This window comes from Phyllobates terribilis, unplaced genomic scaffold (genome assembly GCF_046119375.1).
Source record: "Phyllobates terribilis strain yellow unplaced genomic scaffold, ASM4611937v1 Scaffold_74__1_contigs__length_7073193, whole genome shotgun sequence".
Taxonomy (NCBI): Eukaryota; Metazoa; Chordata; class Amphibia; order Anura; family Dendrobatidae; genus Phyllobates; species Phyllobates terribilis.
The window spans coordinates 1,216,480-1,239,326 of record NW_027362834.1 but is presented as its reverse complement, the minus strand read 5'-3'; the positions used below and the strand labels follow the sequence as shown (position 1 = coordinate 1,239,326).

At 45.0% G+C, this 22,847-nt stretch overlaps 18 non-coding genes across 18 annotated transcripts; all 18 read right to left on the bottom strand.

The window, feature by feature from the left end:
- Positions 1 to 182: 182 nt before the first annotated feature.
- LOC141195750 (U2 spliceosomal RNA) lies at positions 183 to 373 on the bottom strand. The gene has a single exon (XR_012268328.1). It is a non-coding gene; the product is annotated as a U2 spliceosomal RNA (small nuclear RNA).
- Positions 374 to 1,493: 1,120 nt separating this feature from the next.
- On the bottom strand, positions 1,494 to 1,684 carry LOC141194544 (U2 spliceosomal RNA). Its single transcript, XR_012267167.1, has one exon. It is a non-coding gene; the product is annotated as a U2 spliceosomal RNA (small nuclear RNA).
- A 1,126-nt stretch (positions 1,685 to 2,810) lies between these two features.
- LOC141194542 (U2 spliceosomal RNA) lies at positions 2,811 to 3,001 on the bottom strand. Its single transcript, XR_012267166.1, has one exon. It is a non-coding gene; the product is annotated as a U2 spliceosomal RNA (small nuclear RNA).
- Positions 3,002 to 4,120: 1,119 nt separating this feature from the next.
- Positions 4,121 to 4,311, bottom strand: LOC141195974 (U2 spliceosomal RNA). Its single transcript, XR_012268544.1, has one exon. It is a non-coding gene; the product is annotated as a U2 spliceosomal RNA (small nuclear RNA).
- Positions 4,312 to 5,433: 1,122 nt separating this feature from the next.
- LOC141195960 (U2 spliceosomal RNA) lies at positions 5,434 to 5,624 on the bottom strand. Its single transcript, XR_012268531.1, has one exon. It is a non-coding gene; the product is annotated as a U2 spliceosomal RNA (small nuclear RNA).
- Positions 5,625 to 6,745: 1,121 nt separating this feature from the next.
- Positions 6,746 to 6,936, bottom strand: LOC141195704 (U2 spliceosomal RNA). Its single transcript, XR_012268282.1, has one exon. It is a non-coding gene; the product is annotated as a U2 spliceosomal RNA (small nuclear RNA).
- A 1,120-nt stretch (positions 6,937 to 8,056) lies between these two features.
- Positions 8,057 to 8,247, bottom strand: LOC141194540 (U2 spliceosomal RNA). The gene has a single exon (XR_012267164.1). It is a non-coding gene; the product is annotated as a U2 spliceosomal RNA (small nuclear RNA).
- Positions 8,248 to 9,367: 1,120 nt separating this feature from the next.
- LOC141194539 (U2 spliceosomal RNA) lies at positions 9,368 to 9,558 on the bottom strand. Its single transcript, XR_012267163.1, has one exon. It is a non-coding gene; the product is annotated as a U2 spliceosomal RNA (small nuclear RNA).
- Positions 9,559 to 10,681: 1,123 nt separating this feature from the next.
- LOC141194538 (U2 spliceosomal RNA) lies at positions 10,682 to 10,872 on the bottom strand. Its single transcript, XR_012267162.1, has one exon. It is a non-coding gene; the product is annotated as a U2 spliceosomal RNA (small nuclear RNA).
- A 1,122-nt stretch (positions 10,873 to 11,994) lies between these two features.
- LOC141194537 (U2 spliceosomal RNA) lies at positions 11,995 to 12,185 on the bottom strand. The gene has a single exon (XR_012267161.1). It is a non-coding gene; the product is annotated as a U2 spliceosomal RNA (small nuclear RNA).
- Positions 12,186 to 13,303: 1,118 nt separating this feature from the next.
- On the bottom strand, positions 13,304 to 13,494 carry LOC141194536 (U2 spliceosomal RNA). The gene has a single exon (XR_012267159.1). It is a non-coding gene; the product is annotated as a U2 spliceosomal RNA (small nuclear RNA).
- A 1,120-nt stretch (positions 13,495 to 14,614) lies between these two features.
- On the bottom strand, positions 14,615 to 14,805 carry LOC141194534 (U2 spliceosomal RNA). Its single transcript, XR_012267157.1, has one exon. It is a non-coding gene; the product is annotated as a U2 spliceosomal RNA (small nuclear RNA).
- Positions 14,806 to 15,924: 1,119 nt separating this feature from the next.
- On the bottom strand, positions 15,925 to 16,115 carry LOC141194533 (U2 spliceosomal RNA). Its single transcript, XR_012267156.1, has one exon. It is a non-coding gene; the product is annotated as a U2 spliceosomal RNA (small nuclear RNA).
- Positions 16,116 to 17,235: 1,120 nt separating this feature from the next.
- On the bottom strand, positions 17,236 to 17,426 carry LOC141194532 (U2 spliceosomal RNA). The gene has a single exon (XR_012267155.1). It is a non-coding gene; the product is annotated as a U2 spliceosomal RNA (small nuclear RNA).
- A 1,122-nt stretch (positions 17,427 to 18,548) lies between these two features.
- LOC141194531 (U2 spliceosomal RNA) lies at positions 18,549 to 18,739 on the bottom strand. The gene has a single exon (XR_012267153.1). It is a non-coding gene; the product is annotated as a U2 spliceosomal RNA (small nuclear RNA).
- A 1,123-nt stretch (positions 18,740 to 19,862) lies between these two features.
- Positions 19,863 to 20,053, bottom strand: LOC141194530 (U2 spliceosomal RNA). The gene has a single exon (XR_012267152.1). It is a non-coding gene; the product is annotated as a U2 spliceosomal RNA (small nuclear RNA).
- A 1,122-nt stretch (positions 20,054 to 21,175) lies between these two features.
- LOC141196275 (U2 spliceosomal RNA) lies at positions 21,176 to 21,366 on the bottom strand. Its single transcript, XR_012268836.1, has one exon. It is a non-coding gene; the product is annotated as a U2 spliceosomal RNA (small nuclear RNA).
- Positions 21,367 to 22,487: 1,121 nt separating this feature from the next.
- On the bottom strand, positions 22,488 to 22,677 carry LOC141196198 (U2 spliceosomal RNA). The gene has a single exon (XR_012268762.1). It is a non-coding gene; the product is annotated as a U2 spliceosomal RNA (small nuclear RNA).
- Between the last annotated feature and the right edge of the window lie 170 nt (positions 22,678 to 22,847).

The following is a 22,847-nucleotide window of genomic DNA, read 5'->3' as shown; positions in this document are numbered from 1 at the left end:
CACAGTTGCTGAAGTTGAACCAAAATGAGCTTGTCATCTGGCTTCTGCAACTTTTAACATGAAAAATCCAATGAGGAGAAGAAAAGCAAAGCCAAAGAGTCCATCCCAAAATCCGACAAACAAGCAAAATGAACAAAAAGCATTGAATTCAATTCTTTCTGATTTTAGAAACTGCATTAAAGAAGGGGTGCACCGGTCCTGGAGATACTGCAATACCAGGTCAATGCGTGGAGTGGACAGAGCAAGCTCTTTTTCCATCTCCCTGTTCTAAAAATCCATTTAATATATGGTCCCCAGATAGGGGACGTATCAGATATTAAACTGATAAGAACAGATACTACACTTGATCTTAGCCAAAAGGCCGAGAAGCAATAACCAGAATTGGTTTCCGACTACGGTGCCACCCAAGGATTCTGAAAAGTCCATTTGTGGAGATGGCCACCTGGACTCCCGTTAAGAAGACATGCTGTCAACCTCTAGATCCCTCACATGCCTGCACTTTTCGGCTTGCTGCTGCTGCAATCCACGCGTTTTAGATCTGCATAACTCCACCTCTTTTAGCACAGTACCCTCAACCCCCGGCTGTTCCCACCCGCCTCAACACCGTTGGAAGGGAGGAGAACCAATTAAGGCGGGGGGGGGGTGGAACGAGCAGCTGTCTACCCTTAGCAGGAGGGTTGCTGATTAATTACCTCTCCTGCTGCTGCTGCTGCTGGCTGTCCAGCAGCAGACTGAAGGTGGCTGCTGCTGTGCGCAGGTATATAAAGGCTCAGAGCCTATTATGACACGCGCAGCCAGCGTTCCATTGCCACATTCCGTCTACTGCAGGCGGGATACCTGGATGGCTGAATGTCACTGAGAAGCTCACAGAGACCGCCATAAGCAACAGTTTAAAAGAATGCCACAGACTAATCAACCAAATTTTTTGGGTTGGTTTCTCTTTTATAGTCTGCAGGCATTAAATGAAAGAAGTCAGTGTTCCAGCAGAGGGAGACAACGTTTCAGAAAAGGCATTGTAGCAAACCAAAAAAGAAATTTTAAGCGCAGCAGAGTAACCAGCTCACATACCTGTTAGCTCAGGTGAGTTTAAAAGGCTGCTGTTGATAACAAGGGCATTTGCTAAATAGATGGTGTGTGTGCAACAATATACTGAAAGGTCAATTATATTGTGCAGCTTATCTCACCACCTGTAGTTATTTAGGTGAAAGCTCCAAAATGCTTGCCTAATATGTCTGTTTATCCAAAAGGAAGTATAGAGGGAGAGCTAGATAGATAGCATTGCATTACATTACATTACATGGCAATGCAATGCACAGTTGCTGAAGTTGAACCAAAATGAGCTTGTCATCTGGCTTCTGCAACTTTTAACATGAAAAATCCAATGAGGAGAAGAAAAGCAAAGCCAAAGAGTCCATCCCAAAATCCGACAAACAAGCAAAATGAACAAAAAGCATTGAATTCAATTCTTTCTGATTTTAGAAACTGCATTAAAGAAGGGGTGCACCGGTCCTGGAGATACTGCAATACCAGGTCAATGCGTGGAGTGGACAGAGCAAGCTCTTTTTCCATCTCCCTGTTCTAAAAATCCATTTAATATATGGTCCCCAGATAGGGGACGTATCAGATATTAAACTGATAAGAACAGATACTACACTTGATCTTAGCCAAAAGGCCGAGAAGCGATAACCAGAATTGGTTTCCGACTACGGTGCCACCCAAGGATTCTGAAAAGTCCATTTGTGGAGATGGCCACCTGGACTCCCGTTAAGAAGACATGCTGTCAACCTCTAGATCCCTCACATGCCTGCACTTTTCGGCTTGCTGCTGCTGCAATCCACGCGTTTTAGATCTGCATAACTCCACCTCTTTTAGCACAGTACCCTCAACCCCCGGCTGTTCCCACCCGCCTCAACACCGTTGGAAGGGAGGAGAACCAATTAAGGCGGGGGGGGGGGGGGGGTGGAACGAGCAGCTGTCTACCCTTAGCAGGAGGGTTGCTGATTAATTACCTCTCCTGCTGCTGCTGCTGCTGGCTGTCCAGCAGCAGACTGAAGGTGGCTGCTGCTGTGCGCAGGTATATAAAGGCTCAGAGCCTATTATGACACGCGCAGCCAGCGTTCCATTGCCACATTCCGTCTACTGCAGGCGGGATACCTGGATGGCTGAATGTCACTGAGAAGCTCACAGAGACCGCCATAAGCAACAGTTTAAAAGAATGCCACAGACTAATCAACCAAACTTTTTGGGTTGGTTTCTCTTTTATAGTCTGCAGGCATTAAATGAAAGAAGTCAGTGTTCCAGCAGAGGGAGACAACGTTTCAGAAAAGGCATTGTAGCAAACCAAAAAAGAAATTTTAAGCGCAGCAGAGTAACCAGCTCACATACCTGTTAGCTCAGGTGAGTTTAAACGGCTGCTGTTGATAACAAGGGCATTTGCTAAATAGATGGTGTGTGTGCAACAATATACTGAAAGGTCAATTATATTGTGCAGCTTATCTCACCACCTGTAGTTATTTAGGTGAAAGCTCCAAAATGCTTGCCTAATATGTCTGTTTATCCAAAAGGAAGTATAGAGGGAGAGCTAGATAGATAGCATTGCATTACATTACATTACATGGCAATGCAATGCACAGTTGCTGAAGTTGAACCAAAATGAGCTTGTCATCTGGCTTCTGCAACTTTTAACATGAAAAATCCAATGAGGAGAAGAAAAGCAAAGCCAAAGAGTCCATCCCAAAATCCGACAAACAAGCAAAATGAACAAAAAGCATTGAATTCAATTCTTTCTGATTTTAGAAACTGCATTAAAGAAGGGGTGCACCGGTCCTGGAGATACTGCAATACCAGGTCAATGCGTGGAGTGGACAGAGCAAGCTCTTTTTCCATCTCCCTGTTCTAAAAATCCATTTAATATATGGTCCCCAGATAGGGGACGTATCAGATATTAAACTGATAAGAACAGATACTACACTTGATCTTAGCCAAAAGGCCGAGAAGCGATAACCAGAATTGGTTTCCGACTACGGTGCCACCCAAGGATTCTGAAAAGTCCATTTGTGGAGATGGCCACCTGGACTCCCGTTAAGAAGACATGCTGTCAACCTCTAGATCCCTCACATGCCTGCACTTTTCGGCTTGCTGCTGCTGCAATCCACGCGTTTTAGATCTGCATAACTCCACCTCTTTTAGCACAGTACCCTCAACCCCCGGCTGTTCCCACCCGCCTCAACACCGTTGGAAGGGAGGAGAACCAATTAAGGCGGGGGGGGGTGGAACGAGCAGCTGTCTACCCTTAGCAGGAGGGTTGCTGATTAATTACCTCTCCTGCTGCTGCTGCTGCTGGCTGTCCAGCAGCAGACTGAAGGTGGCTGCTGCTGTGCGCAGGTATATAAAGGCTCAGAGCCTATTATGACACGCGCAGCCAGCGTTCCATTGCCACATTCCGTCTACTGCAGGCGGGATACCTGGATGGCTGAATGTCACTAAGAAGCTCACAGAGACCGCCATAAGCAACAGTTTAAAAGAATGCCACAGACTAATCAACCAAACTTTTTGGGTTGGTTTCTCTTTTATAGTCTGCAGGCATTAAATGAAAGAAGTCAGTGTTCCAGCAGAGGGAGACAACGTTTCAGAAAAGGCATTGTAGCAAACCAAAAAAGAAATTTTAAGCTCAGCAGAGTAACCAGCTCACATACCTGTTAGCTCAGGTGAGTTTAAAAGGCTGCTGTTGATAACAAGGGCATTTGCTAAATAGATGGTGTGTGTGCAACAATATACTGAAAGGTCAATTATATTGTGCAGCTTATCTCACCACCTGTAGTTATTTAGGTGAAAGCTCCAAAATGCTTGCCTAATATGTCTGTTTATCCAAAAGGAAGTATAGAGGGAGAGCTAGATAGATAGCATTGCATTACATTACATTACATGGCAATGCAATGCACAGTTGCTGAAGTTGAACCAAAATGAGCTTGTCATCTGGCTTCTGCAACTTTTAACATGAAAAATCCAATGAGGAGAAGAAAAGCAAAGCCAAAGAGTCCATCCCAAAATCCGACAAACAAGCAAAATGAACAAAAAGCATTGAATTCAATTCTTTCTGATTTTAGAAACTGCATTAAAGAAGGGGTGCACCGGTCCTGGAGATACTGCAATACCAGGTCAATGAGTGGAGTGGACAGAGCAAGCTCTTTTTCCATCTCCCTGTTCTAAAAATCCATTTAATATATGGTCCCCAGATAGGGGACGTATCAGATATTAAACTGATAAGAACAGATACTACACTTGATCTTAGCCAAAAGGCCGAGAAGCGATAACCAGAATTGGTTTCCGACTACGGTGCCACCCAAGGATTCTGAAAAGTCCATTTGTGGAGATGGCCACCTGGACTCCCGTTAAGAAGACATGCTGTCAACCTCTAGATCCCTCACATGCCTGCACTTTTCGGCTTGCTGCTGCTGCAATCCACGCGTTTTAGATCTGCATAACTCCACCTCTTTTAGCACAGTACCCTCAACCCCCGGCTGTTCCCACCCGCCTCAACACCGTTGGAAGGGAGGAGAACCAATTAAGGCGGGGGGTGGGGGTGGAACGAGCAGCTGTCTACCCTTAGCAGGAGGGTTGCTGATTAATTACCTCTCCTGCTGCTGCTGCTGCTGGCTGTCCAGCAGCAGACTGAAGGTGGCTGCTGCTGTGCGCAGGTATATAAAGGCTCAGAGCCTATTATGACACGCGCAGCCAGCGTTCCATTGCCACATTCCGTCTACTGCAGGCGGGATACCTGGATGGCTGAATGTCACTGAGAAGCTCACAGAGACCGCCATAAGCAACAGTTTAAAAGAATGCCACAGACTAATCAACCAAACTTTTTGGGTTGGTTTCTCTTTTATAGTCTGCAGGCATTAAATGAAAGAAGTCAGTGTTCCAGCAGAGGGAGACAACGTTTCAGAAAAGGCATTGTAGCAAACCAAAAAAGAAATTTTAAGCGCAGCAGAGTAACCAGCTCACATACCTGTTAGCTCAGGTGAGTTTAAAAGGCTGCTGTTGATAACAAGGGCATTTGCTAAATAGATGGTGTGTGTGCAACAATATACTGAAAGGTCAATTATATTGTGCAGCTTATCTCACCACCTGTAGTTATTTAGGTGAAAGCTCCAAAATGCTTGCCTAATATGTCTGTTTATCCAAAAGGAAGTATAGAGGGAGAGCTAGATAGATAGCATTGCATTACATTACATTACATGGCAATGCAATGCACAGTTGCTGAAGTTGAACCAAAATGAGCTTGTCATCTGGCTTCTGCAACTTTTAACATGAAAAATCCAATGAGGAGAAGAAAAGCAAAGCCAAAGAGTCCATCCCAAAATCCGACAAACAAGCAAAATGAACAAAAAGCATTGAATTCAATTCTTTCTGATTTTAGAAACTGCATTAAAGAAGGGGTGCACAGGTCCTGGAGATACTGCAATACCAGGTCAATGCGTGGAGTGGACAGAGCAAGCTCTTTTTCCATCTCCCTGTTCTAAAAATCCATTTAATATATGGTCCCCAGATAGGGGACGTATCAGATATTAAACTGATAAGAACAGATACTACACTTGATCTTAGCCAAAAGGCAGAGAAGCGATAACCAGAATTGGTTTCCGACTACGGTGCCACCCAAGGATTCTGAAAAGTCCATTTGTGGAGATGGCCACCTGGACTCCCGTTAAGAAGACATGCTGTCAACCTCTAGATCCCTCACATGCCTGCACTTTTCGGCTTGCTGCTGCTGCAATCCACGCGTTTTAGATCTGCATAACTCCACCTCTTTTAGCACAGTACCCTCAACCCCCGGCTGTTCCCACCCGCCTCAACACCGTTGGAAGGGAGGAGAACCAATTAAGGCGGGGGGGGGGGTGGAACGAGCAGCTGTCTACCCTTAGCAGGAGGGTTGCTGATTAATTACCTCTCCTGCTGCTGCTGCTGCTGGCTGTCCAGCAGCAGACTGAAGGTGGCTGCTGCTGTGCGCAGGTATATAAAGGCTCAGAGCCTATTATGACACGCGCAGCCAGCGTTCCATTGCCACATTCCGTCTACTGCAGGCGGGATACCTGGATGGCTGAATGTCACTGAGAAGCTCACAGAGACCGCCATAAGCAACAGTTTAAAAGAATGCCACAGACTAATCAACCAAACTTTTTGGGTTGGTTTCTCTTTTATAGTCTGCAGGCATTAAATGAAAGAAGTCAGTGTTCCAGCAGAGGGAGACAACATTTCAGAAAAGGCATTGTAGCAAACCAAAAAAGAAATTTTAAGCGCAGCAGAGTAACCAGCTCACATACCTGTTAGCTCAGGTGAGTTTAAAAGGCTGCTGTTGATAACAAGGGCATTTGCTAAATAGATGGTGTGTGTGCAACAATATACTGAAAGGTCAATTATATTGTGCAGCTTATCTCACCACCTGTAGTTATTTAGGTGAAAGCTCCAAAATGCTTGCCTAATATGTCTGTTTATCCAAAAGGAAGTATAGAGGGAGAGCTAGATAGATAGCATTGCATTACATTACATTACATGGCAATGCAATGCACAGTTGCTGAAGTTGAACCAAAATGAGCTTGTCATCTGGCTTCTGCAACTTTTAACATGAAAAATCCAATGAGGAGAAGAAAAGCAAAGCCAAAGAGTCCATCCCAAAATCCGACAAACAAGCAAAATGAACAAAAAGCATTGAATTCAATTCTTTCTGATTTTAGAAACTGCATTAAAGAAGGGGTGCACCGATCCTGGAGATACTGCAATACCAGGTCAATGCGTGGAGTGGACAGAGCAAGCTCTTTTTCCATCTCCCTGTTCTAAAAATCCATTTAATATATGGTCCCCAGATAGGGGACGTATCAGATATTAAACTGATAAGAACAGATACTACACTTGATCTTAGCCAAAAGGCCGAGAAGCGATAACCAGAATTGGTTTCCGACTACGGTGCCACCCAAGGATTCTGAAAAGTCCATTTGTGGAGATGGCCACCTGGACTCCCGTTAAGAAGACATGCTGTCAACCTCTAGATCCCTCACATGCCTGCACTCTTCGGCTTGCTGCTGCTGCAATCCACGCGTTTTAGATCTGCATAACTCCACCTCTTTTAGCACAGTACCCTCAACCCCCGGCTGTTCCCACCCGCCTCAACACCGTTGGAAGGGAGGAGAACCAATTAAGGCGGGGGGGGGGTGGAACGAGCAGCTGTCTACCCTTAGCAGGAGGGTTGCTGATTAATTACCTCTCCTGCTGCTGCTGCTGCTGGCTGTCCAGCAGCAGACTGAAGGTGGCTGCTGCTGTGCGCAGGTATATAAAGGCTCAGAGCCTATTATGACACGCGCAGCCAGCGTTCCATTGCCACATTCCGTCTACTGCAGGCGGGATACCTGGATGGCTGAATGTCACTGAGAAGCTCACAGAGACCGCCATAAGCAACAGTTTAAAAGAATGCCACAGACTAATCAACCAAACTTTTTGGGTTGGTTTCTCTTTTATAGTCTGCAGGCATTAAATGAAAGAAGTCAGTGTTCCAGCAGAGGGAGACAACGTTTCAGAAAAGGCATTGTAGCAAACCAAAAAAGAAATTTTAAGCGCAGCAGAGTAACCAGCTCACATACCTGTTAGCTCAGGTGAGTTTAAAAGGCTGCTGTTGATAACAAGGGCATTTGCTAAATAGATGGTGTGTGTGCAACAATATACTGAAAGGTCAATTATATTGTGCAGCTTATCTCACCACCTGTAGTTATTTAGGTGAAAGCTCCAAAATGCTTGCCTAATATGTCTGTTTATCCAAAAGGAAGTATAGAGGGAGAGCTAGATAGATAGCATTGCATTACATTACATTACATGGCAATGCAATGCACAGTTGCTGAAGTTGAACCAAAATGAGCTTGTCATCTGGCTTCTGCAACTTTTAACATGAAAAATCCAATGAGGAGAAGAAAAGCAAAGCCAAAGAGTCCATCCCAAAATCCGACAAACAAGCAAAATGAACAAAAAGCATTGAATTCAATTCTTTCTGATTTTAGAAACTGCATTAAAGAAGGGGTGCACCGGTCCTGGAGATACTGCAATACCAGGTCAATGCGTGGAGTGGACAGAGCAAGCTCTTTTTCCATCTCCCTGTTCTAAAAATCCATTTAATATATGGTCCCCAGATAGGGGACGTATCAGATATTAAACTGATAAGAACAGATACTACACTTGATCTTAGCCAAAAGGCCGAGAAGCGATAACCAGAATTGGTTTCCGACTATGGTGCCACCCAAGGATTCTGAAAAGTCCATTTGTGGAGATGGCCACCTGGACTCCCGTTAAGAAGACATGCTGTCAACCTCTAGATCCCTCACATGCCTGCACTTTTCGGCTTGCTGCTGCTGCAATCCACGCGTTTTAGATCTGCATAACTCCACCTCTTTTAGCACAGTACCCTCAACCCCCGGCTGTTCCCACCCGCCTCAACACCGTTGGAAGGGAGGAGAACCAATTAAGGCGGGGGGGGGGTGGAACGAGCAGCTGTCTACCCTTAGCAGGAGGGTTGCTGATTAATTACCTCTCCTGCTGCTGCTGCTGCTGGCTGTCCAGCAGCAGACTGAAGGTGGCTGCTGCTGTGCGCAGGTATATAAAGGCTCAGAGCCTATTATGACACGCGCAGCCAGCGTTCCATTGCCACATTCCGTCTACTGCAGGCGGGATACCTGGATGGCTGAATGTCACTGAGAAGCTCACAGAGACCGCCATAAGCAACAGTTTAAAAGAATGCCACAGACTAATCAACCAAACTTTTTGGGTTGGTTTCTCTTTTATAGTCTGCAGGCATTAAATGAAAGAAGTCAGTGTTCCAGCAGAGGGAGACAACGTTTCAGAAAAGACATTGTAGCAAACCAAAAAAGAAATTTTAAGCGCAGCAGAGTAACCAGCTCACATACCTGTTAGCTCAGGTGAGTTTAAAAGGCTGCTGTTGATAACAAGGGCATTTGCTAAATAGATGGTGTGTGTGCAACAATATACTGAAAGTTCAATTATATTGTGCAGCTTATCTCACCACCTGTAGTTATTTAGGTGAAAGCTCCAAAATGCTTGCCTAATATGTCTGTTTATCCAAAAGGAAGTATAGAGGGAGAGCTAGATAGATAGCATTGCATTTCATTACATTACATGGCAATGCAATGCACAGTTGCTGAAGTTGAACCAAAATGAGCTTGTCATCTGGCTTCTGCAACTTTTAACATGAAAAATCCAATGAGGAGAAGAAAAGCAAAGCCAAAGAGTCCATCCCAAAATCCGACAAACAAGCAAAATGAACAAAAAGCATTGAATTCAATTCTTTCTGATTTTAGAAACTGCATTAAAGAAGGGGTGCACCGGTCCTGGAGATACTGCAATACCAGGTCAATGCGTGGAGTGGACAGAGCAAGCTCTTTTTCCATCTCCCTGTTCTAAAAATCCATTTAATATATGGTCCCCAGATAGGGGACGTATCAGATATTAAACTGATAAGAACAGATACTACACTTGATCTTAGCCAAAAGGCCGAGAAGCGATAACCAGAATTGGTTTCCGACTACGGTGCCACCCAAGGATTCTGAAAAGTCCATTTGTGGAGATGGCCACCTGGACTCCCGTTAAGAAGACATGCTGTCAACCTCTAGATCCCTCACATGCCTGCACTTTTCGGCTTGCTGCTGCTGCAATCCACGCGTTTTAGATCTGCATAACTCCACCTCTTTTAGCACAGTACCCTCAACCCCCGGCTGTTCCCACCCGCCTCAACACCGTTGGAAGGGAGGAGAACCAATTAAGGCGGGGGGGTGGGGGTGGAACGAGCAGCTGTCTACCCTTAGCAGGAGGGTTGCTGATTAATTACCTCTCCTGCTGATGCTGCTGCTGGCTGTCCAGCAGCAGACTGAAGGTGGCTGCTGCTGTGCGCAGGTATATAAAGGCTCAGAGCCTATTATGACACGCGCAGCCAGCGTTCCATTGCCACATTCCGTCTACTGCAGGCGAGATACCTGGATGGCTGAATGTCACTGAGAAGCTCACAGAGACCGCCATAAGCAACAGTTTAAAAGAATGCCACAGACTAATCAACCAAACTTTTTGGGTTGGTTTCTCTTTTATAGTCTGCAGGCATTAAATGAAAGAAGTCAGTGTTCCAGCAGAGGGAGACAACGTTTCAGAAAAGGCATTGTAGCAAACCAAAAAAGAAATTTTAAGCGCAGCAGAGTAACCAGCTCACATACCTGTTAGCTCAGGTGAGTTTAAAAGGCTGCTGTTGATAACAAGGGCATTTGCTAAATAGATGGTGTGTGTGCAACAATATACTGAAAGGTCAATTATATTGTGCAGCTTATCTCACCACCTGTAGTTATTTAGGTGAAAGCTCCAAAATGCTTGCCTAATATGTCTGTTTATCCAAAAGGAAGTATAGAGGGAGAGCTAGATAGATAGCATTGCATTACATTACATTACATGGCAATGCAATGCACAGTTGCTGAAGTTGAACCAAAATGAGCTTGTCATCTGGCTTCTGCAACTTTTAACATGAAAAATCCAATGAGGAGAAGAAAAGCAAAGCCAAAGAGTCCATCCCAAAATCCGACAAACAAGCAAAATGAACAAAAAGCATTGAATTCAATTCTTTCTGATTTTAGAAACTGCATTAAAGAAGGGGTGCACCGGTCCTGGAGATACTGCAATACCAGGTCAATGCGTGGAGTGGACAGAGCAAGCTCTTTTTCCATCTCCCTGTTCTAAAAATCCATTTAATATATGGTCCCCAGATAGGGGACGTATCAGATATTAAACTGATAAGAACAGATACTACACTTGATCTTAGCCAAAAGGCCGAGAAGCGATAACCAGAATTGCTTTCCGACTACGGTGCCACCCAAGGATTCTGAAAAGTTCATTTGTGGAGATGGCCACCTGGACTCCCGTTAAGAAGACATGCTGTCAACCTCTAGATCCCTCACATGCCTGCACTTTTCGGCTTGCTGCTGCTGCAATCCACGCGTTTTAGATCTGCATAACTCCACCTCTTTTAGCACAGTACCCTCAACCCCCGGCTGTTCCCACCCGCCTCAACACCGTTGGAAGGGAGGAGAACCAATTAAGGCGGGGGGGGGGGGTGGAACGAGCAGCTGTCTACCCTTAGCAGGAGGGTTGCTGATTAATTACCTCTCCTGCTGCTGCTGCTGCTGGCTGTCCAGCAGCAGACTGAAGGTGGCTGCTGCTGTGCGCAGGTATATAAAGGCTCAGAGCCTATTATGACACGCGCAGCCAGCGTTCCATTGCCACATTCCGTCTACTGCAGGCGGGATACCTGGATGGCTGAATGTCACTGAGAAGCTCACAGAGACCGCCATAAGCAACAGTTTAAAAGAATGCCACAGACTAATCAACCAAACTTTTTGGGTTGGTTTCTCTTTTATAGTCTGCAGGCATTAAATGAAAGAAGTCAGTGTTCCAGCAGAGGGAGACAACGTTTCAGAAAAGGCATTGTAGCAAACCAAAAAAGAAATTTTAAGCGCAGCAGAGTAACCAGCTCACATACCTGTTAGCTCAGGTGAGTTTAAAAGGCTGCTGTTGATAACAAGGGCATTTGCTAAATAGATGGTGTGTGTGCAACAATATACTGAAAGGTCAATTATATTGTGCAGCTTATCTCACCACCTGTAGTTATTTAGGTGAAAGCTCCAAAATGCTTGCCTAATATGTCTGTTTATCCAAAAGGAAGTATAGAGGGAGAGCTAGATAGATAGCATTGCATTACATTACATTACATGGCAATGCAATGCACAGTTGCTGAAGTTGAACCAAAATGAGCTTGTCATCTGGCTTCTGCAACTTTTAACATGAAAAATCCAATGAGGAGAAGAAAAGCAAAGCCAAAGAGTCCATCCCAAAATCCGACAAACAAGCAAAATGAACAAAAAGCATTGAATTCAATTCTTTCTAGTTTTAGAAACTGCATTAAAGAAGGGGTGCACCGGTCCTGGAGATACTGCAATACCAGGTCAATGCGTGGAGTGGACAGAGCAAGCTCTTTTTCCATCTCCCTGTTCTAAAAATCCATTTAATATATGGTCCCCAGATAGGGGACGTATCAGATATTAAACTGATAAGAACAGATACTACACTTGATCTTAGCCAAAAGGCCGAGAAGCGATAACCAGAATTGGTTTCCGACTACGGTGCCACCCAAGGATTCTGAAAAGTCCTTTTGTGGAGATGGCCACCTGGACTCCCGTTAAGAAGACATGCTGTCAACCTCTAGATCCCTCACATGCCTGCACTTTTCGGCTTGCTGCTGCTGCAATCCACGCGTTTTAGATCTGCATAACTCCACCTCTTTTAGCACAGTACCCTCAACCCCCGGCTGTTCCCACCCGCCTCAACACCGTTGGAAGGGAGGAGAACCAATTAAGGCGGGGGGGGGGGTGGAACGAGCAGCTGTCTACCCTTAGCAGGAGGGTTGCTGATTAATTACCTCTCCTGCTGCTGCTGCTGGCTGTCCAGCAGCAGACTGAAGGTGGCTGCTGCTGTGCGCAGGTATATAAAGGCTCAGAGCCTATTATGACACGCGCAGCCAGCGTTCCATTGCCACATTCCGTCTACTGCAGGCGGGATACCTGGATGGCTGAATGTCACTGAGAAGCTCACAGAGACCGCCATAAGCAACAGTTTAAAAGAATGCCACAGACTAATCAACCAAACTTTTTGGGTTGGTTTCTCTTTTATAGTCTGCAGGCATTAAATGAAAGAAGTCAGTGTTCCAGCAGAGGGAGACAACGTTTCAGAAAAGGCATTGTAGCAAACCAAAAAAGAAATTTTAAGCGCAGCAGAGTAACCAGCTCACATACCTGTTAGCTCAGGTGAGTTTAAAAGGCTGCTGTTGATAACAAGGGCATTTGCTAAATAGATGGTGTGTGTGCAACAATATACTGAAAGGTCAATTATATTGTGCAGCTTATCTCACCACCTGTAGTTATTTAGGTGAAAGCTCCAAAATGCTTGCCTAATATGTCTGTTTATCCAAAAGGAAGTATAGAGGGAGAGCTAGATAGATAGCATTGCATTACATTACATTACATGGCAATGCAATGCACAGTTGCTGAAGTTGAACCAAAATGAGCTTGTCATCTGGCTTCTGCAACTTTTAACATGAAAAATCCAATGAGGAGAAGAAAAGCAAAGCCAAAGAGTCCATCCCAAAATCCGACAAACAAGCAAAATGAACAAAAAGCATTGAATTCAATTCTTTCTGATTTTAGAAACTGCATTAAAGAAGGGGTGCACCGGTCCTGGAGATACTGCAATACCAGGTCAATGCGTGGAGTGGACAGAGCAAGCTCTTTTTCCATCTCCCTGTTCTAAAAATCCATTTAATATATGGTCCCCAGATAGGGGACGTATCAGATATTAAACTGATAAGAACAGATACTACACTTGATCTTAGCCAAAAGGCCGAGAAGCGATAACCAGAATTGGATTCCGACTACTGTGCCACCCAAGGATTCTGAAAAGTCCATTTGTGGAGATGGCCACCTGGACTCCCGTTAAGAAGACATGCTGTCAACCTCTAGATCCCTCACATGCCTGCACTTTTCGGCTTGCTGCTGCTGCTATCCACGCGTTTTAGATCTGCATAACTCCACCTCTTTTAGCACAGTACCCTCAACCCCCGGCTGTTCCCACCCGCCTCAACACCGTTGGAAGGGAGGAGAACCAATTAAGGCGGGGGGGGGGTGGAACGAGCAGCTGTCTACCCTTAGCAGGAGGGTTGCTGATTAATTACCTCTCCTGCTGCTGCTGCTGCTGGCTGTCCAGCAGCAGACTGAAGGTGGCTGCTGCTGTGCGCAGGTATATAAAGGCTCAGAGCCTATTATGACACGCGCAGCCAGCGTTCCATTGCCACATTCCGTCTACTGCAGGCGGGATACCTGGATGGCTGAATGTCACTGAGAAGCTCACAGAGACCGCCATAAGCAACAGTTTAAAAGAATGCCACAGACTAATCAACCAAACTTTTTGGGTTGGTTTCTCTTTTATAGTCTGCAGGCATTAAATGAAAGAAGTCAGTGTTCCAGCAGAGGGAGACAACGTTTCAGAAAAGGCATTGTAGCAAACCAAAAAAGAAATTTTAAGCGCAGCAGAGTAACCAGCTCACATACCTGTTAGCTCAGGTGAGTTTAAAAGGCTGCTGTTGATAACAAGGGCATTTGCTAAATAGATGGTGTGTGTGCAACAAAATACTGAAAGGTCAATTATATTGTGCAGCTTATCTCACCACCTGTAGTTATTTAGGTGAAAGCTCCAAAATGCTTGCCTAATATGTCTGTTTATCCAAAAGGAAGTATAGAGGGAGAGCTAGATAGATAGCATTGCATTACATTACATTACATGGCAATGCAATGCACAGTTGCTGAAGTTGAACCAAAATGAGCTTGTCATCTGGCTTCTGCAACTTTTAACATGAAAAATCCAATGAGGAGAAGAAAAGCAAAGCCAAAGAGTCCATCCCAAAATCCGACAAACAAGCAAAATGAACAAAAAGCATTGAATTCAATTCTTTCTGATTTTAGAAACTGCATTAAAGAAGGGGTGCACCGGTCCTGGAGATACTGCAATACCAGGTCAATGCGTGGAGTGGACAGAGCAAGCTCTTTTTCCATCTCCCTGTTCTAAAAATCCATTTAATATATGGTCCCCAGATAGGGGACGTATCAGATATTAAACTGATAAGAACAGATACTACACTTGATCTTAGCCAAAAGGCCGAGAAGCGATAACCAGAATTGGATTCCGACTACTGTGCCACCCAAGGATTCTGAAAAGTCCATTTGTGGAGATGGCCACCTGGACTCCCGTTAAGAAGACATGCTGTCAACCTCTAGATCCCTCACATGCCTGCACTTTTCGGCTTGCTGCTGCTGCTATCCACGCGTTTTAGATCTGCATAACTCCACCTCTTTTAGCACAGTACCCTCAACCCCCGGCTGTTCCCACCCGCCTCAACACCGTTGGAAGGGAGGAGAACCAATTAAGGCGGGGGGGGGTGGAACGAGCAGCTGTCTACCCTTAGCAGGAGGGTTGCTGATTAATTACCTCTCCTGCTGCTGCTGCTGCTGGCTGTCCAGCAGCAGACTGAAGGTGGCTGCTGCTGTGCGCAGGTATATAAAGGCTCAGAGAATATTATGACACGCGCAGCCAGCGTTCCATTGCCACATTCCGTCTACTGCAGGCGGGATACCTGGATGGCTGAATGTCACTGAGAAGCTCACAGAGACCGCCATAAGCAACAGTTTAAAAGAATGCCACAGACTAATCAACCAAACTTTTTGGGTTGGTTTCTCTTTTATAGTCTGCAGGCATTAAATGAAAGAAGTCAGTGTTCCAGAAGAGGGAGACAACGTTTCAGAAAAGGCATTGTAGCAAACCAAAAAAGAAATTTTAAGCGCAGCAGAGTAACCAGCTCACATACCTGTTAGCTCAGGTGAGTTTAAAAGGCTGCTGTTGATAACAAGGGCATTTGCTAAATAGATGGTGTGTGTGCAACAATATACTGAAAGGTCAATTATATTGTGCAGCTTATCTCACCACCTGTAGTTATTTAGGTGAAAGCTCCAAAATGCTTGCCTAATATGTCTGTTTATCCAAAAGGAAGTATAGAGGGAGAGCTAGATAGATAGCATTGCATTACATTACATTACATGGCAATGCAATGCACAGTTGCTGAAGTTGAACCAAAATGAGCTTGTCATCTGGCTTCTGCAACTTTTAACATGAAAAATCCAATGAGGAGAAGAAAAGCAAAGCCAAAGAGTCCATCCCAAAATCCGACAAACAAGCAAAATGAACAAAAAGCATTGAATTCAATTCTTTCTGATTTTAGAAACTGCATTAAAGAAGGGGTGCACCGGTCCTGGAGATACTGCAATACCAGGTCAATGCGTGGAGTGGACAGAGCAAGCTCTTTTTCCATCTCCCTGTTCTAAAAATCCATTTAATATATGGTCCCCAGATAGGGGACGTATCAGATATTAAACTGATAAGAACAGATACTACACTTGATCTTAGCCAAAAGGCCGAGAAGCGATAACCAGAATTGGTTTCCGACTACGGTGCCACCCAAGGATTCTGAAAAGTCCATTTGTGGAGATGGCCACCTGGACTCCCGTTAAGAAGACATGCTGTCAACCTCTAGATCCCTCACATGCCTGCACTTTTCGGCTTGCTGCTGCTGCAATCCACGCGTTTTAGATCTGCATAACTCCACCTCTTTTAGCACAGTACCCTCAACCCCCGGCTGTTCCCACCCGCCTCAACACCGTTGGAAGGGAGGAGAACCAATTAAGGCGGGGGGGGGGTGGAACGAGCAGCTGTCTACCCTTAGCAGGAGGGTTGCTGATTAATTACCTCTCCTGCTGCTGCTGCTGCTGGCTGTCCAGCAGCAGACTGAAGGTGGCTGCTGCTGTGCGCAGGTATATAAAGGCTCAGAGCCTATTATGACACGCGCAGCCAGCGTTCCATTGCCACATTCCGTCTACTGCAGGCGGGATACCTGGATGGCTGAATGTCACTGAGAAGCTCACAGAGACCGCCATAAGCAACAGTTTAAAAGAATGCCACAGACTAATCAACCAAACTTTTTGGGTTGGTTTCTCTTTTATAGTCTGCAGGCATTAAATGAAAGAAGTCAGTGTTCCAGCAGAGGGAGACAACGTTTCAGAAAAGGCATTGTAGCAAACCAAAAAAGAAATTTTAAGCGCAGCAGAGTAACCAGCTCACATACCTGTTAGCTCAGGTGAGTTTAAAAGGCTGCTGTTGATAACAAGGGCATTTGCTAAATAGATGGTGTGTGTGCAACAATATACTGAAAGGTCAATTATATTGTGCAGCTTATCTCACCACCTGTAGTTATTTAGTTGAAAGCTCCAAAATGCTTGCCTAATATGTCTGTTTATCCAAAAGGAAGTATAGAGGGAGAGCTAGATAGATAGCATTGCATTACATTACATTACATGGCAATGCAATGCACAGTTGCTGAAGTTGAACCAAAATGAGCTTGTCATCTGGCTTCTGCAACTTTTAACATGAAAAATCCAATGAGGAGAAGAAAAGCAAAGCCAAAGAGTCCATCCCAAAATCCGACAAACAAGCAAAATGAACAAAAAGCATTGAATTCAATTCTTTCTGATTTTAGAAACTGCATTAAAGAAGGGGTGCACCGGTCCTGGAGATACTGCAATACCAGGTCAATGCGTGGAGTGGACAGAGCAAGCTCTTTTTCCATCTCCCTGTTCTAAAAATCCATTTAATATATGGTCCCCAGATAGGGGACGTATCAGATATTAAACTGATAAGAACAGATACTACACTTGATCTTAGCCAAAAGGCCGAGAAGCGATAACCAGAATTGGTTTCCGACTACGGTGCCACCCAAGGATTCTGAAAAGTCCATTTGTGGAGATGGCCACCTGGACTCCCGTTAAGAAGACATGCTGTCAACCTCTAGATCCCTCACATGCCTGCACTTTTCGGCTTGCTGCTGCTGCAATCCACGCGTTTTAGATCTGCATAACTCCACCTCTTTTAGAACAGTACCCTCAACCCCCGGCTGTTCCCACCCGCCTCAACACCGTTGGAAGGGAGGAGAACCAATTAAGGCGGGGGGGGGGGGTGGAACGAGCAGCTGTCTACCCTTAGCAGGAGGGTTGCTGATTAATTACCTCTCCTGCTGCTGCTGCTGCTGGCTGTCCAGCAGCAGACTGAAGGTGGCTGCTGCTGTGCGCAGGTATATAAAGGCTCAGAGCCTATTATGACACGCGCAGCCAGCGTTCCATTGCCACATTCCGTCTACTGCAGGCGGGATACCTGGATGGCTGAATGTCACTGAGAAGCTCACAGAGACCGCCATAAGCAACAGTTTAAAAGAATGCCACAGACTAATCAACCAAACTTTTTGGGTTGGTTTCTCTTTTATAGTCTGCAGGCATTAAATGAAAGAAGTCAGTGTTCCAGCAGAGGGAGACAACGTTTCAGAAAAGGCATTGTAGCAAACCAAAAAAGAAATTTTAAGCGCAGCAGAGTAACCAGCTCACATACCTGTTAGCTCAGGTGAGTTTAAAAGGCTGCTGTTGATAACAAGGGCATTTGCTAAATAGATGGTGTGTGTGCAACAATATACTGAAAGGTCAATTATATTGTGCAGCTTATCTCACCACCTGTAGTTATTTAGGTGAAAGCTCCAAAATGCTTGCCTAATATGTCTGTTTATCCAAAAGGAAGTATAGAGGGAGAGCTAGATAGATAGCATTGCATTACATTACATTACATGGCAATGCAATGCACAGTTGCTGAAGTTGAACCAAAATGAGCTTGTCATCTGGCTTCTGCAACTTTTAACATGAAAAATCCAATGAGGAGAAGAAAAGCAAAGCCAAAGAGTCCATCCCAAAATCCGACAAACAAGCAAAATGAACAAAAAGCATTGAATTCAATTCTTTCTGATTTTAGAAACTGCATTAAAGAAGGGGTGCACCGGTCCTGGAGATACTGCAATACCAGGTCAATGCGTGGAGTGGACAGAGCAAGCTCTTTTTCCATCTCCCTGTTCTAAAAATCCATTTAATATATGGTCCCCAGATAGGGGACGTATCAGATATTAAACTGATAAGAACAGATACTACACTTGATCTTAGCCAAAAGGCCGAGAAGCGATAACCAGAATTGGTTTCCGACTACGGTGCCACCCAAGGATTCTGAAAAGTCCATTTGTGGAGATGGCCACCTGGACTCCCGTTAAGAAGACATGCTGTCAACCTCTAGATCCCTCACATGCCTGCACTTTTCGGCTTGCTGCTGCTGCAATCCACGCGTTTTAGATCTGCATAACTCCACCTCTTTTAGCACAGTACCCTCAACCCCCGGCTGTTCCCACCCGCCTCAACACCGTTGGAAGGGAGGAGAACCAATTAAGGCGGGGGGGGGGGGGTGGAACGAGCAGCTGTCTACCCTTAGCAGGAGGGTTGCTGATTAATTACCTCTCCTGCTGCTGCTGCTGCTGGCTGTCCAGCAGCAGACTGAAGGTGGCTGCTGCTGTGCGCAGGTATATAAAGGCTCAGAGCCTATTATGACACGCGCAGCCAGCGTTCCATTGCCACATTCCGTCTACTGCAGGCGGGATACCTGGATGGCTGAATGTCACTGAGAAGCTCACAGAGACCGCCATAAGCAACAGTTTAAAAGAATGCCACAGACTAATCAACCAAACTTTTTGGGTTGGTTTCTCTTTTATAGTCTGCAGGCATTAAATGAAAGAAGTCAGTGTTCCAGCAGAGGGAGACAACGTTTCAGAAAAGGCATTGTAGCAAACCAAAAAAGAAATTTTAAGCGCAGCAGAGTAACCAGCTCACATACCTGTTAGCTCAGGTGAGTTTAAAAGGCTGCTGTTGATAACAAGGGCATTTGCTAAATAGATGGTGTGTGTGCAACAATATACTGAAAGGTCAATTATATTGTGCAGCTTATCTCACCACCTGTAGTTATTTAGGTGAAAGCTCCAAAATGCTTGCCTAATATGTCTGTTTATCCAAAAGGAAGTATAGAGGGAGAGCTAGATAGATAGCATTGCAATACATTACATTACATGGCAATGCAATGCACAGTTGCTGAAGTTGAACCAAAATGAGCTTGTCATCTGGCTTCTGCAACTTTTAACATGAAAAATCCAATGAGGAGAAGAAAAGCAAAGCCAAAGAGTCCATCCCAAAATCCGACAAACAAGCAAAATGAACAAAAAGCATTGAATTCAATTCTTTCTGATTTTAGAAACTGCATTAAAGAAGGGGTGCACCGGTCCTGGAGATACTGCAATACCAGGTCAATGCGTGGAGTGGACAGAGCAAGCTCTTTTTCCATCTCCCTGTTCTAAAAATCCATTTAATATATGGTCCCCAGATAGGGGACGTATCAGATATTAAACTGATAAGAACAGATACTACACTTGATCTTAGCCAAAAGGCCGAGAAGCGATAACCAGAATTGGTTTCCGACTACGGTGCCACCCAAGGATTCTGAAAAGTCCATTTGTGGAGATGGCCACCTGGACTCCCGTTAAGAAGACATGCTGTCAACCTCTAGATCCCTCACATGCCTGCACTTTTCGGCTTGCTGCTGCTGCAATCCACGCGTTTTAGATCTGCATAACTCCACCTCTTTTAGCACAGTACCCTCAACCCCCGGCTGTTCCCACCCGCCTCAACACCGTTGGAAGGGAGGAGAACCAATTAAGGCGGGGGGGGGGGGTGGAACGAGCAGCTGTCTACCCTTAGCAGGAGGGTTGCTGATTAATTACCTCTCCTGCTGCTGCTGCTGCTGGCTGTCCAGCAGCAGACTGAAGGTGGCTGCTGCTGTGCGCAGGTATATAAAGGCTCAGAGCCTATTATGACACGCGCAGCCAGCGTTCCATTGCCACATTCCGTCTACTGCAGGCGGGATACCTGGATGGCTGAATGTCACTGAGAAGCTCACAGAGACCGCCATAAGCAACAGTTTAAAAGAATGCCACAGACTAATCAACCAAACTTTTTGGGTTGGTTTCTCTTTTATAGTCTGCAGGCATTAAATGAAAGAAGTCAGTGTTCCAGCAGAGGGAGACAACGTTTCAGAAAAGGCATTGTAGCAAACCAAAAAAGAAATTTTAAGCGCAGCAGAGTAACCAGCTCACATACCTGTTAGCTCAGGTGAGTTTAAAAGGCTGCTGTTGATAACAAGGGCATTTGCTAAATAGATGGTGTGTGTGCAACAATATACTGAAAGGTCAATTATATTGTGCAGCTTATTTCACCACCTGTAGTTATTTAGGTGAAAGCTCCAAAATGCTTGCCTAATATGTCTGTTTATCCAAAAGGAAGTATAGAGGGAGAGCTAGATAGATAGCATTGCATTACATTACATTACATGGCAATGCAATGCACAGTTGCTGAAGTTGAACCAAAATGAGCTTGTCATCTGGCTTCTGCAACTTTTAACATGAAAAATCCAATGAGGAGAAGATAAGCAAAGCCAAAGAGTCCATCCCAAAATCCGACAAACAAGCAAAATGAACAAAAAGCATTGAATTCAATTCTTTCTGATTTTAGAAACTGCATTAAAGAAGGGGTGCACCGGTCCTGGAGATACTGCAATACCAGGTCAATGCGTGGAGTGGAAAGAGCAAGCTCTTTTTCCATCTCCCTGTTCTAAAAATCCATTTAATATATGGTCCCCAGATAGGGGACGTATCAGATATTAAACTGATAAGAACAGATACTACACTTGATCTTAGCCAAAAGGCCGAGAAGCGATAACCAGAATTGGTTTCCGACTACGGTGCCACCCAAGGATTCTGAAAAGTCCATTTGTGGAGATGGCCACCTGGACTCCCGTTAAGAAGACATGCTGTCAACCTCTAGATCCCTCACATGCCTGCACTTTTCGGCTTGCTGCTGCTGCAATCCACGCGTTTTAGATCTGCATAACTCCACCTCTTTTAGCACAGTACCCTCAACCCCCGGCTGTTCCCACCCGCCTCAACACCGTTGGAAGGGAGGAGAACCAATTAAGGCGGGGGGGGGGGTGGAACGAGCAGCTGTCTACCCTTAGCAGGAGGGTTGCTGATTAATTACCTCTCCTGCTGCTGCTGCTGCGGGCTGTCCAGCAGCAGACTGAAGGTGGCTGCTGCTGTGCACAGGTATATAAAGGCTCAGAGCCTATTATGACACGCGCAGCCAGCGTTCCATTGCCACATTCCGTCTACTGCAGGCGGGATACCTGGATGGCTGAATGTCACTGAGAAGCTCACAGAGACCGCCATAAGCAACAGTTTAAAAGAATGCCACAGACTAATCAACCAAACTTTTTGGGTTGGTTTCTCTTTTATAGTCTGCAGGCATTAAATGAAAGAAGTCAGTGTTCCAGCAGAGGGAGACAACGTTTCAGAAAAGGCATTGTAGCAAACCAAAAAAGAAATTTTAAGCGCAGCAGAGTAACCAGCTCACATACCTGTTAGCTCAGGTGAGTTTAAAAGGCTGCTGTTGATAACAAGGGCATTTGCTAAATAGATGGTGTGTGTGCAACAATATACTGAAAGGTCAATTATATTGTGCAGCTTATCTCACCACCTGTAGTTATTTAGGTGAAAGCTCCAAAATGCTTGCCTAATATGTCTGTTTATCCAAAAGGAAGTATAGAGGGAGAGCTAGATAGATAGCATTGCATTACATTACATTACATGGCAATGCAATGCACAGTTGCTGAAGTTGAACCAAAATGAGCTTGTCATCTGGCTTCTGCTACTTTTAACATGAAAAATCCAATGAGGAGAAGAAAAGCAAAGCCAAAGAGTCCATCCCAAAATCCGACAAACAAGCAAAATGAACAAAAAGCATTGAATTCAATTCTTTCTGATTTTAGAAACTGCATTAAAGAAGGGGTGCACCGGTCCTGGAGATACTGCAATACCAGGTCAATGCGTGGAGTGGACAGAGCAAGCTCTTTTTCCATCTCCCTGTTCTAAAAATCCATTTAATATATGGTCCCCAGATAGGTACGTATCAGATATTAAACTGATAAGAACAGATACTACACTTGATCTTAGCCAAAAGGCCGAGAAGCGATAACCAGAATTGGTTTCCGACTACGGTGCCACCCAAGGATTCTGAAAAGTCCATTTGTGGAGATGGCCACCTGGACTCCCGTTAAGAAGACATGCTGTCAACCTCTAGATCCCTCACATGCCTGCACTTTTCAGCTTGCTGCTGCTGCAATCCACGCGTTTTAGATCTGCA